The sequence below is a fragment of the Cololabis saira genome, chromosome 2 (assembly GCF_033807715.1).
Source record: "Cololabis saira isolate AMF1-May2022 chromosome 2, fColSai1.1, whole genome shotgun sequence".
Classification (NCBI taxonomy): Eukaryota; Metazoa; Chordata; class Actinopteri; order Beloniformes; family Belonidae; genus Cololabis; species Cololabis saira.
This window is the reverse complement of record NC_084588.1, coordinates 40,626,214-40,638,162: the sequence shown is the minus strand read 5'-3', so window position 1 is coordinate 40,638,162 and position 11,949 is coordinate 40,626,214.

Here is an 11,949-nt window from a genome sequence, read left to right as displayed (position 1 = left end):
TTCCTTTTCTGCCTCTCTCTCTCTCTCTCTCTCTCTCTCTCTCTCTCTCTCTCTCTCTCTCTCTCTCTCTCTCTCTCTCTCTCTCTCTCTCTCTCTCTCTCTCTCTCTCTCTCGCCTTAATGTCTGGAGTTGTAACGCCAAATTTTCCTGCAGGCCATTAAAATCAGATGACGTCTATGGACATGCATGCATGCTGCTGCAGAAAGCGCCCTCACAACCTGCCTGCAGCCAAATGCGCCATTTCAATTATAGGGCAGGGCTTAGATGGAGATATCTGCGCAGACCCCCACCTCCCCACCTCCCCACCCCACTCCTCCTCCTCTTCCTCACTCCCCTGTGAAAGCCTCCAGACTTTTGGAAAAGAAGATTGTGGATGATTATTGTTATTTTTTTATTTTTTCCCCGTTTCCCGACACAAGATGACACAATGCGAGCGACGGAGCGCTCAAGTGTTGCGCCACTTTGGCAAAAGGGAAAGGGGAGTCAAGCAGGTGCTCACACCAAGGAGGCATTATTTATTTATTTGCCTGTTTGTTTATTTGTGGGTAAATAACTGTGAATAATTGATGCAACATTGAGCCCAGTAATTACCCCGTACCAGCTCCGTGAGAAGGGTCCAATGCCATTTCTTGATATTTGGCGCCAACCAGTGTAGGAACTTGTTATTGGTCCACGGGATCTGTGGTCATATGAACATGTCACCTGCAGGGAAGCATCTTCACAGTCTGTCCTGAACATAACTCATGAGGTCGTGTGTGTTTTTAGAAGTTCACCATTTGCGTTTTAGGTCTCCTTGGCAGTACTCGAGTTGTAAAAAAAAATCAGGGGGGATGGTGGATTTTATCATATGGGGACAGATAATTTGTGCTGATTACAAATAATATAATATATTACAAATAATAGCCCCCAATTCTGCAGCCTTCTGTAAGCTTTAAATATCCACTGGGCTTACATCAAATACATCAAAACACAAAAATAAAAAACAGTTTTCTGAACTTATCAATATACCTCTGTCCTTCACAGGATAAATAAAATGGATCACTGCAAAAACTCAAAATCTTAACAAGAATATTTGTCTTATTTCTAGTTAAAATGTCTCATTTTAGTAAAAAAAATCTCATTACACTTAAAACAAGACTCATCACTGGAAAAAACAACAATTTTCACCTGTTTCAAGTTTAAAATAAGTAGAAAAATCTGCATGTGGAACAAGATTTTATTGCTTGTAATGAGAAGATAAATCTTGTCCCATTGGCAGATTTTTTCTACTTATTTCAAGTGAAAATTTACTTGAAACAGGTGAAAATTGTCAAGGAAGTTATTTTTCTGGTGTTATTTTTCTGGTGATGACTAAATGTTGAAATAGCAGTAAAACCACATTCATTGATGAAATTACATAAGGGATGGAAAGGGGGGATGGCAGTTTTACAGGGGGGATGATTTTGACCGTTTTTATTTCAGGGGGGGATGCCATCCCCCCTCAACTCCAGTACTGCTCCTTGGACATTAAAAACGCACACATGCATCATGGTTTAACATTTTAGCACGATACCATAAAGTAGTTACACAATCCTACAATGAAATAGTATGAATGTTTGCCAGCAGGACTGATAGGAGTGGGTGGATGTGTCTCTCAAGCGGGCTAAGTTTTGATAATTAGAGACTCTGCGCCCAGAGCGCTCCCGTCTCCTCCTGCGGCGCAGATTTGTTGTTTCCAGAGGTGCGAACTGGAGGGGAAGAAACGGGATTTTTTTTTCCTCATTAAAGGAAACAAGCCCGGAGTTAGTTCAATTACATGAAGTATGCAGGGATGTTGTAAATTTAAAAATTTAAATAGCTTACAAAGTGGCCCCGGGTCCCATCAGTTAATTTCCTTAATTTATGGATTTTATCGGTGTCTGTGTGGAAGAATTAGGTCATCATGAGTATTTGCATGCGCGTGTGAGATTTCATGAGGGATCCAAAGATGTGCCCACCTGACCAGCACCTCATCAGGTGAAAGTTTGCACCGTTTTGTAACCGAGCCGGATACCGTGATTAAACAGATCTCTCCTCGTTTTGAGGGTATCAAGAATGCTGATCTGATCGTAGCATTTGACCCAGGTAATGAGATTATTGCTGTCTGGTCTCCGTGATGCAGGCGCAGGAAAAGATAAGAGCTCTGTTCTAGTTTTCCTTAAAGGATTGTTCCACCAAATTCCCCTAAGATATCATTTTATTAAAGAATTTACGTCAAATGAATAACTTTGCTTCCCTCTGAAGTGAAATATAGAAGCTACATCACAGCAAATAGTCAAAACTTCAGTCTCATTCTGTCTTCGTATGCTGATGAAATGATAATTTTATCTCTAAATTGAAAAGTCAGCTTACATTATGCTTAAAGCAGCACGGAGGGCCTTCCCTGGTGTCGGCTCTGCCCATTTAGCAGAGGGTGATGTGAATTTTCAAGCTTTTGTACATTATATCAATCAGTATGCTGCTTGGCATTATTGAAAGTATTCTCCCAAGTACATGCACATATCACAGGGCAATCTTTTGGTGAAATAGCACAAATATGTTTAAGTCTTTCTATCTAAGCCATTTTCTTCAACCTGCTCAGGTCCCCCAACTGAATTATGACCACATACACCTACTTCCTGTGATGCAACTCACAGGAAGATGGAGCATAGTACCATCTGCTGGTTGGGAACAACACTCTGCATGAATGATTCAATTGTACTGCATGTTGGTGCCCTTTCTGGTCATATGTCCTACTGGGAATCAGAGGTAAGACTGAACACTAGTTATATATAGACTTAAAGGCATGCCCACCTGAATTCAGAAACTGAACATGTTTATTTGCCGGTCCTTCTGAAGTCCCTCAGAATTTCACAGATTCCTCATGAGATGCTTTTAATCGTACGTACTGGTTATCAATCGCTCGTCAAACCTCGAGGGCATTCGACGTCTTCCTGAGTTGGCGAAGCCCAAGTCTTCCCACATACTGTACGCGCCGAGGTGGAAACTGCAGGTGCGTTACAGTCACATCCGCCCCTCTAACTGTGAACATTTGCAACAGTCTCTTTCAAGCATTTCACATCAGATCAACACTTCCACTTCCCCCCCTGGCATGTGAAGAAAGTTTAAAAAGAACACTCAGAACTTGCTTTTAGTAATCTGCATGCCTCGTGGAGCTGGGCTGCTGTCAATCCCTCCGTTCATCCAGCCATTTGACATTCTGCTTGATGTTGGTGTGTGTCTGAGGTGCAGCAGCGACACTTATTGTTCATTATTTCAGAGAGAGAGAGGGAGGGAGAGAGAGGGCGGGGGGTGTAATGGGGGTGTCAGTTTATTAATAGAACATATGGGTTGTGTTGCACACAAACACCTAACAAGCACAAGTGCAGAATTCCCTCAAGTGCTTTAGGGCCAGCAATTAAGTTTCCGAAAAAGCTGAGCACAAAAGGATCGTTTACTCCCTGTGTACCTCTGAGAGTTGCTGTTACGAGTCAATTCCACTTTTACAGGTAAAACTTCAATGACCCTGATGATGTCAGGTTATCTCTTCGTTCTCCCCAGAGGGTTCAAGTGGATTGGTTGGGCTGTTCGGTAAATATTAACCAAGTGGGAGGTGGCACAGTATCCCCAACACGCCACCATTTGCATTTTAGAGAAGCACTTTGCATAAACAGTAGTGTATCTGACTCAATACTAAATAGTATTTTGAGGTTCTTCACATTGATGCTTCCACGTTACTTTATACATCTACCATAGCTGGAACTATTAAATGTTGCTGTTGGATGTCTTTACAGCCGTTTTGACCTCCTTAGTCAGCAATTATTTTTGTAAATTAACATTTTATACTACAAAACGGTTGAATTTACCATCAATGATGAAACCAAACCAATCCAGGAAAGTGATTTTTAATCATACGACACCAACAGTGGGCCTTTTTTGTCACTAGCTCAATTACAAAAAGAGAAATAAATACGAAAACATGCAGTTTGATGGGTCTTCTTTCGTATTTCAGAACCACACAGATACTCGGGTGGAGGAGTCTCTTCCAACTGGTGTTACTCGCCTTGGTTTTCTCTTTTCTCAACCAAATCTGCACAAATCGTTTTATACTGGCCTCAGGAATCTCTTTTGCTGCCATCAAGTGGTTTGAAGCTCTAATCACAGATTACTTGTAATGGACCCCTGAATACCTCTGAAGCAGGTTCTTCTCATCTTTGGAGGATGATTATTGACAGTTTCTGGCAGTTTTATGTGCCGTTTGCCTCGTTCTGAGTGAAAGTTGTGGAAACTTTGTCGAAATGCTAAGAATTTAAGATTTTTGTCTGTTTGCAAGCATTTGCAGGAGAGGAGGAGGTGATAATGTGACTTTGTTCTGCGTCATCTATTGCAGTCGTCACTGACTCTGTTTTTTCATGGTGTAATCCTCTCTGAAGTTCTTTGAAAAATTCTTATGAAATGTGTTATTCTGCTCCTGGCTCTCCGAGAATCTAGCATCATGCCTTGAATGTGTGAAGAGAAGAAAAATGATCTTTTGCTTTTGTTGCCGCCACTATTTGCTCAGCAGTAACAACGTGAAGAGTGTGATGTCTCCAATCACATCTGGTATGCATCACATACCATTTCTCCCCGCTTACTGTGCCTTGGGGGGAGTCCCTGGCACGACGGAGCACCCACAGCTCTCATTAGAGTGCATGTGTCATGTTGGCATCAACCCTCAGCCTTGACTTATGCTTTATATTTACAATCATCCATCACAACGCTGTCATTTCAACCCTCAGACAACATTGGTTTTAGTCTTGAATGGTCGGCGCTGATCATTCGTAAGTCGTGGTACATTCAGCCTCCTGGAGGGTCTTTTTCTGTCCGCGGCCATGTTGTTGAGCTTCGTAATGGCCCGAGACTTAAACTGGAGTCCCTGTCCCTTTGTTGGGCTGAGCTCTCTAACAGCACAGAGGAGGGAAAGGGTTTGATGTGTCTTCTGAAGGCTGCTGCTTTGTCAACACTGAGGCCCCTGCACTGACACTATGGAAGCTGAGCGCCTCGGGGTGACGGGGGGGAGGGGAGGGGAGCGGTGGGGCTGGGGCGGGAGCGAAGGGTGGGTCACTGCAATAGAGAGACAGACAGAGGAAGAGAGAGAAGAGAGGCGGAGGGGGGAGGTGGAGGGTGCCTGCTAGTGCGGCCAGCGCCCAGGGCCAGAGCAGAGTGCTCTGTGCAGCAGACTGCCTGATAGGGACTGAGGCTGCTGGCTGATGACATTTTATGGTCACAACATGCAATCCTACCAACTTTAGTTGGTGAAAATCCAGTTTTCATACTCTGAACGAGAGGTATTTTTTTTCTTTTTTGTTGCAGCCACACAAAGAATGATGCAGTTTTCCATGTCATCATGCCCTTTGAGTTTCAGTTCTTTCAGTAAACACAACAGTGGGTGGCAAAATATCCTCTAAAACAATGCCATATGGTGGCATAACAGAATATTTTCAAGCATTTGTGAAGCCTATAGTTTTCCTAAAAGAGTTTAAAAGAAGTCTGCATATGCTGTCAATGTGTTTGAAGAACAAGCACTGAATTGTTGGGTCATTTTCGGCAGTTTAATAGTGCCAGTAACTTACCGTGGAAGTTTTTTAGATAAGCACGTTTTAAGGAACTTATTCTTCTGTCAGTCAAGTCAATACACACATATTTCCCATCTAAACTTCTTACCAAGATATCTGTTCAATGGCCCAAAGATAAAAAATTATCCAGCAGTTGACAGAACGCAGCTCTGGATGTGGACGGTTTTTCTCTGAACTGCTTTCTTCAGGTCTCTCCACTAGTGATGTGCGGATCAATACTGAAATATTGATACTTCTGATACCAGATCTGTATGCTCTTAAATCGATTCTCAAATGGAAATATCGATACTACTTATCGAGACTATTTCAGTCATTAATGTAATGTATATCATTAACAGGAATACACTGGGAAGTAACTAAACTATTCAGATTCTAAATGACACGCTGCTGGTAGGAACTACTTTTCATTTTTATTACTTTTTATATTAAGAGATAATTTTTATTTTTGTTAATTATTCTCTTATTTATTTTAATGATTTTTTATTTTATTTATGATATTTTTAGTGATGGAAACACTCTGTTTTTGTTGTTGTTGTAACAGCTCTCTCTTTTTCTCTCTCTCTCTCTCTCTCTCTCTCTCTCTCTCTCTCTCTCTCTCTCTCTCTCTCTCTCTCTATATATATATATATATCTATATATATATATATATATATATATATATAAATATATATATATATATATATATATATATATATACAAACATTAGACTTTAAAATAAAGAGCTAAATAAGTGACACTGATGTCTTGTATTCTTAAGCTATCTAGAATACACCAATTTTTTTTGATTTACCAGGCACATTAGGTGTATTTACACAATGTATTGGTATCAAATCAGTATCGCCGATACCAGCCTGAATTTTACTCGATATCAGATTGGAAAGGAAATCTGTGTTATCGAACATCACTACTCTCCACAACATTTCTATAAGTTTAAGCTCAGGATATTGATGTGGCCATTCTGAAACATTAATGACATCCTTCTTTTAACAACCTTAGCAACCTTTTCCGTTCATGGACACACGTCCTGACATATTCCCTGAGAGTGAGCCGGTGTAATTCAAAACTCTTGGCATGAATGACGGTTAAAAGGGTTTCCGTCTGTTTAAACCTAAAAAGTTATATTTTGGTTTCATCCGTCCAAAAAATGTATTTGCACCAGCTTGACTGCTCATCTAAGTAATCCAAAGCAAACTAAGTGATATTTCGTGACGCACGTTTGCCATTTTCATGTATCTCCGCCACACGCAACAAGCTATTGTTAGAGTTTAGGATCAGGAGGTAGAGCAGTCATCTGCTGAAGGGAAAGCCGGAGGTTTAATTCCCGGCCCTGCAGTCCTTTGGTCCGCATGTCAGAGTGTCCTTGGGCAGGACACTGAACTCCACGCTGCCTCCGGTTGGAGTGGAGGGTTCTGTGTCTGTGCGGATGGCTGAATGTGGCTTTGAGTGGTCCACAAGAGCAGAAAAGCAGTCCATTTAGCATTTAGTTGCATAGACATGAACCTGGATTCATCTGTGGCCTTGCAGGAAAACATACGTCCTCTTGTTGAAGTGATGAACACGTGTGTTACCCCGGAAAGTTTGGTCAGCTTTTCCAGTCTGATGAGCTTAAACAATGTTTTTTTAGACGTGTGTTTGTTGTGGGCTGATCATTTCAGCTTCAAATTACTGCTAATGCGTCGGATAAACATACTGTCACTGCAGATGTCACATTCAAGGAGTATCTAAAAGTTTGAAGAAGTTCACAAACTGTCAAACATGTGGTGTTCACACTCAGGGACGAGCTGTTTGTGGGGCGTTGCTGTGCGGTATGATGTGCAGATCAATACTGAAATATCTTCCGATACCAGATCAATATCCTCTAAAATATCGATACTTTTGATACTTCAGTTATTTGTGGTAAATTATATCATTAACAGGAATATGGTGGAAAGTAACTAAACTATTCAGATTCTGTCTAAATGACATGCTACTGGTAGGAACTACTTTTTTTCATTTTCATTAGTATTTCTTATTTTGTTTATTATTCACTTATTTATATTAATGGTTTTATTATTTTACCTGGGATCTTTTTTTAGTGATGGAAACATCTTTTTAAATCACTCTGGTTTTTCTGTTGTTGTAACAGCTCGACTATATCGTAAATGAGCCGCTACATTAGTATACTTCTGACTTTAAAATAAATGGCTCAATAAGTGACTCTGATGTTTTGTATTCTTAAACTATCTAAAATACTATTTTTTTTTATTTCTGGGCACATTAAGTGTAGTTGCACAGTGTATTGGTATTGAATCGGTATCGCCGATACCAGCCTGAATTTTACTCAATATCAGATGGGAAAGGAAATCGGTGGTATTGAACATCACTACTGTGCGGCCTTCCCGTCTCCTGATGCCCGAGGAGAAGAGCTGAAGTCTGTGTGAGGAGGAGACACGAGGAGACCAAGGCGTAACATACAGGACTGTCTCAGAAAATTAGAATATTGTGATTTTCTGTAATGCAATTACAAAAACAAAAATGTCATACATTCTGGATTCATTACAAATCAACTGAAATATTGCAAGCCTTTTATTATTTTAATATTGCTGATCATGGCTTACAGCTTAAGAAAACTCAAATATCTCAAAAAATTTGAATATTCTGGGAATCTTAATCTTAAACTGTAAGCCATGATCAGCAATATTAAAATAATAAAAGGTTTGCAATATTTCAGTTGATTTGTAATGAATCCAGAATGTATGACATTTTTGTTTTTTTAATTGCATTACAGAAAATAAAGAACTTTATCACAATATTCTATTTTTCTGAGACAGTCTTGTAGAGGAGGAAAGAGAACGACTGCTAATCGTAAAGGTTCTCACAGATTGGACGGGGGATTGTTTTTCCTCAGTAAATAAATGACCAGGAGTGCTTCCCAGCTACAGCATCAAAGGGTTATTAACACATTGATACAACAGTATCAATGCAATTCAATTCAATTCAATTCAATTCAATTCAATTCAATTCAATTCAATTCAATTCAATTCAATTCAATTCAATTCAATTCAATTCAATTCAATTCAATTCAATTCAATTTTATTTGTATAGCGTCTAATACAACAGATGTTGTCTCTAGATGCTTTCCAGAGACCCAGAACATGAACATAAACCCCCGAGCAATTATTACATAAACAATGGCAGGTAAAAACTCCCCTAGTGGGAGAAAAACCTTAAGCCAAACAGTGGCAAGGAAAAACTCCCCTTTAGGAGGGAAGAAACCTTGAGCAGGACCAGACTCATAAGGGGGTCCCTCCTGCCGAAGGCCAGGCTGGGGGGGGTCGGGGACGTCGGCATCACCAGTCACTATTATTAACAGCAGCCATTTGTCCGAAGAAGTAGTATATTAATACCTTTACCGTAGTTACATTTGATGATAATGTCAAATGAACCCTTTGTAAACATCTGTCGGTCCTCCCTGAGTGGTGCAACACAATCACAGTGCCAGTTGTTGATATTAACTCGTCTTGAAGTGTCACTGATACAGGAACAAGCAGAGCTGCTGTCATTGCTGAACAGGTTTCATCGGCCCGATAAGCTGAGATAAACCTGAATAGTTGAGTGAATTACAGTCTGGATGTGTTTTCTCCAGAGTAGGAGGCTGAGGCTGACCGGAGGTGCTCCCTGCTCCCAGGCCCAGACGGCCCGGAGACATTTATCTTTTTATTTATTTATATCAGCAATTTCTAATAAGTGGCCATAAGAACTACTGTGTCTACGATAAACCCAAAGCAGAGTGTATTCTCTCACACATCGTGCTGTCGTGTATGGTCTCAGTGTTGCGTCGTGGTCGTCTCAGCTCAGACCTCATCACCATCGTGTAGGTTTGGTCTGCTCATACGGGGCCTGAACTCACCGCTGTGAAACCACGAGCAAAACAAAACATCGCTGGTTATGACTATAAGCTTCTCTCTGCGTTTCTGTTGCGGCTGCTTTCCTTTTGTCACATTTTTGAGTTGGTCACAGTTTTGGTGTTTAAGTTCCTGTTTTATTTTGAAACCCCATGTCCTTGTGATTAAATTTTGTCTTGACTTCCCTTGTTCCCGCCTGCCCTGATTGTCTGCACTTGTGTCTCGTGAAGCCCTCTGTGTATATCTTGTCTTGTCTTCCCCTGAAGGTCCCTGCTGGTCCGTACTGTTCCTTCCTTCTATGTGTCAGGTCAGGTTTTCATATTTTTGCCATGTTTATGCTCATGTGTTGTTGTTTTTTAAAATCCTGTTCAGCAGCACTTTTAGTTTTTTGTTAATCACTGTTTTTTTTGCAACTCCTGGTCTCCGGCAGCTGGGTCTTATCCCCCACACCGGTGACACCTTTGTGAACACTTTTTCAAAATGATAAAACCTGTCCAAAAAGTCAGTTCCAATCATAGATCAATAAGATGAAAGCTGGAGCCACGTACACACAAATGTTTTTATACCAGCAATCGATGACCTGGACGCTGTCCAACATGAGAACGTTGTAGTTTTACAGGGATCTCTGTGAAATTATTATAAAGATGAAATTACAAATTGAAACCTGAATTATCATGAAAAGAAGGTCTTTATCCTTAAACAAGTCGTTCAGGTGGCCTAAACCAACAATACAGTCTTGTTAGGAAGTGTAAAAACATTACCACGAATGATAAAGGTTTACCACACTTCCCAATGCAATCCAACTTTATTTATAAAGCGCTTTAAAACAACCACAGTGGACCAAAGTGGTGTACGTAAAAAACACACACTAGATAATAAATGACAATAAAGTCAGATAAAATAAAACTAAATAAGATTTTTAAAAAGTCAAAGGCTGCAGAGAACAAATGTGTTTAAAGAAGCGATTTAAAAGCCTGCACAGACGAGGACCGTCTAATCCTTAGATTAGATGTTCAGAGCCAGAAAAGCGACAGCCCAGTCCCGTCCAGGCTGACCTCAGTCAGGAACCTTTGTCTTCCAGCCGAACCTCAATAACTTCCCCACACACATCCTAACTTGGGCAGTTTGTGTTGTTCATCCATCTGAAAGGAGCTTAATAATCACCCAGTGTGAACGTAAGCCAGTATAAAACTAAGTAAGTTTTATGGTGCAGTTTTGATGTTTGGGAACCAACTGAACACCGTTTGCTGCAGGACTTAGCAGTGAAGTCCTCATGAGAGTAGCACAAAAAGAAGTCCCCTAACTCAAATTTAGTGTCTTGTTCCTGTTTTGGCTCAGATTTGCGGCCAACCCCATCGCTTTTCTCATAGAAGAGAAGAAAAAAAGCTTTGATAAACTTGTTTACGACTCACTTGAACGCAAACGAAGCAAGTGAAGTGGTGAAGTTAGTGTAGCCTTCAGAAGCTGAAGTCCCTCGAGAGCTAGAGGGAAAGTATTGCAGACTAAAAGGTTAGGGGGTGATGAACTTAAATCCCAGCAAACACGACTTCAAATAAATCAAAGTTGCTCTCTTGGAGGCTGGATGTCTAATCAGGTAATCATAAATGGAAATGTAGCTAACTATCTAAAACCTTTAACTGCATTCCCTCAGCGACGGAAACTCAAGTAGTTCAACTTTAACAACAAGCCTGTTCTGTACTTACACCTTGATTTTGATTTAATAATCGCAATAATTCACTGAGCTTTAAACTTTGTCTTCCCCTCTGATCTGTAAACGTTGAATTGATCAGCACCAGGGCCTGACGAAACACCAGCACACGGCGCTCTGCTGCGAACGGGTGAGGTGCCTCCGCCTTCTGCCAGGCGGCCGCGGCGCTGCAGCCATGCCAGCCAGCCTTTAGGCGCTCCAAGATAACTCCTGTCTGATTAGCTCCTTAGGAGGACATTGTTCCAAAAGCAATTCACTAGACTCCCAGTATTAATTTAGTCCCAAGAGAGAGGCCCATCCATCGTGGGCAGGACGGGCTGCGCTCAGGGCCTCCCCTACGGCCTGCTAATAGCACGGCACCTCCTGGCCTGTCACTATAAGTGATAGTCTCTGCAAGTTTGTTGCCTCGTTGTGTGTTTCTCCCATCAGGCCTGCATGCCTCCCTCTCTCTCTCTTTCTCTCGCCACTTCATTCCCTCTCTCCTCCTCTCTCTGTACGAGTGGTTGAGGGCAGGTGTCTTCTCTGTCACCTCCATCACTCAAGCTGCTTGACGAAAGAAAGGAAACACGATGGGAGCAGGAGGTGATGCACTGAGAGCTCACCTCTCCCCTTGAAAGAGAGCAAAAGAGAAGTTGCCTTTTTTTCAGAGATTGCTGAAGCTGCCAGTCACAAAGAAAAAAGAGGAAAATGTGAAAACGCTTCAGCGTTGTTGAATCACTGAGACTCAGAAGAGAATAATTATTTC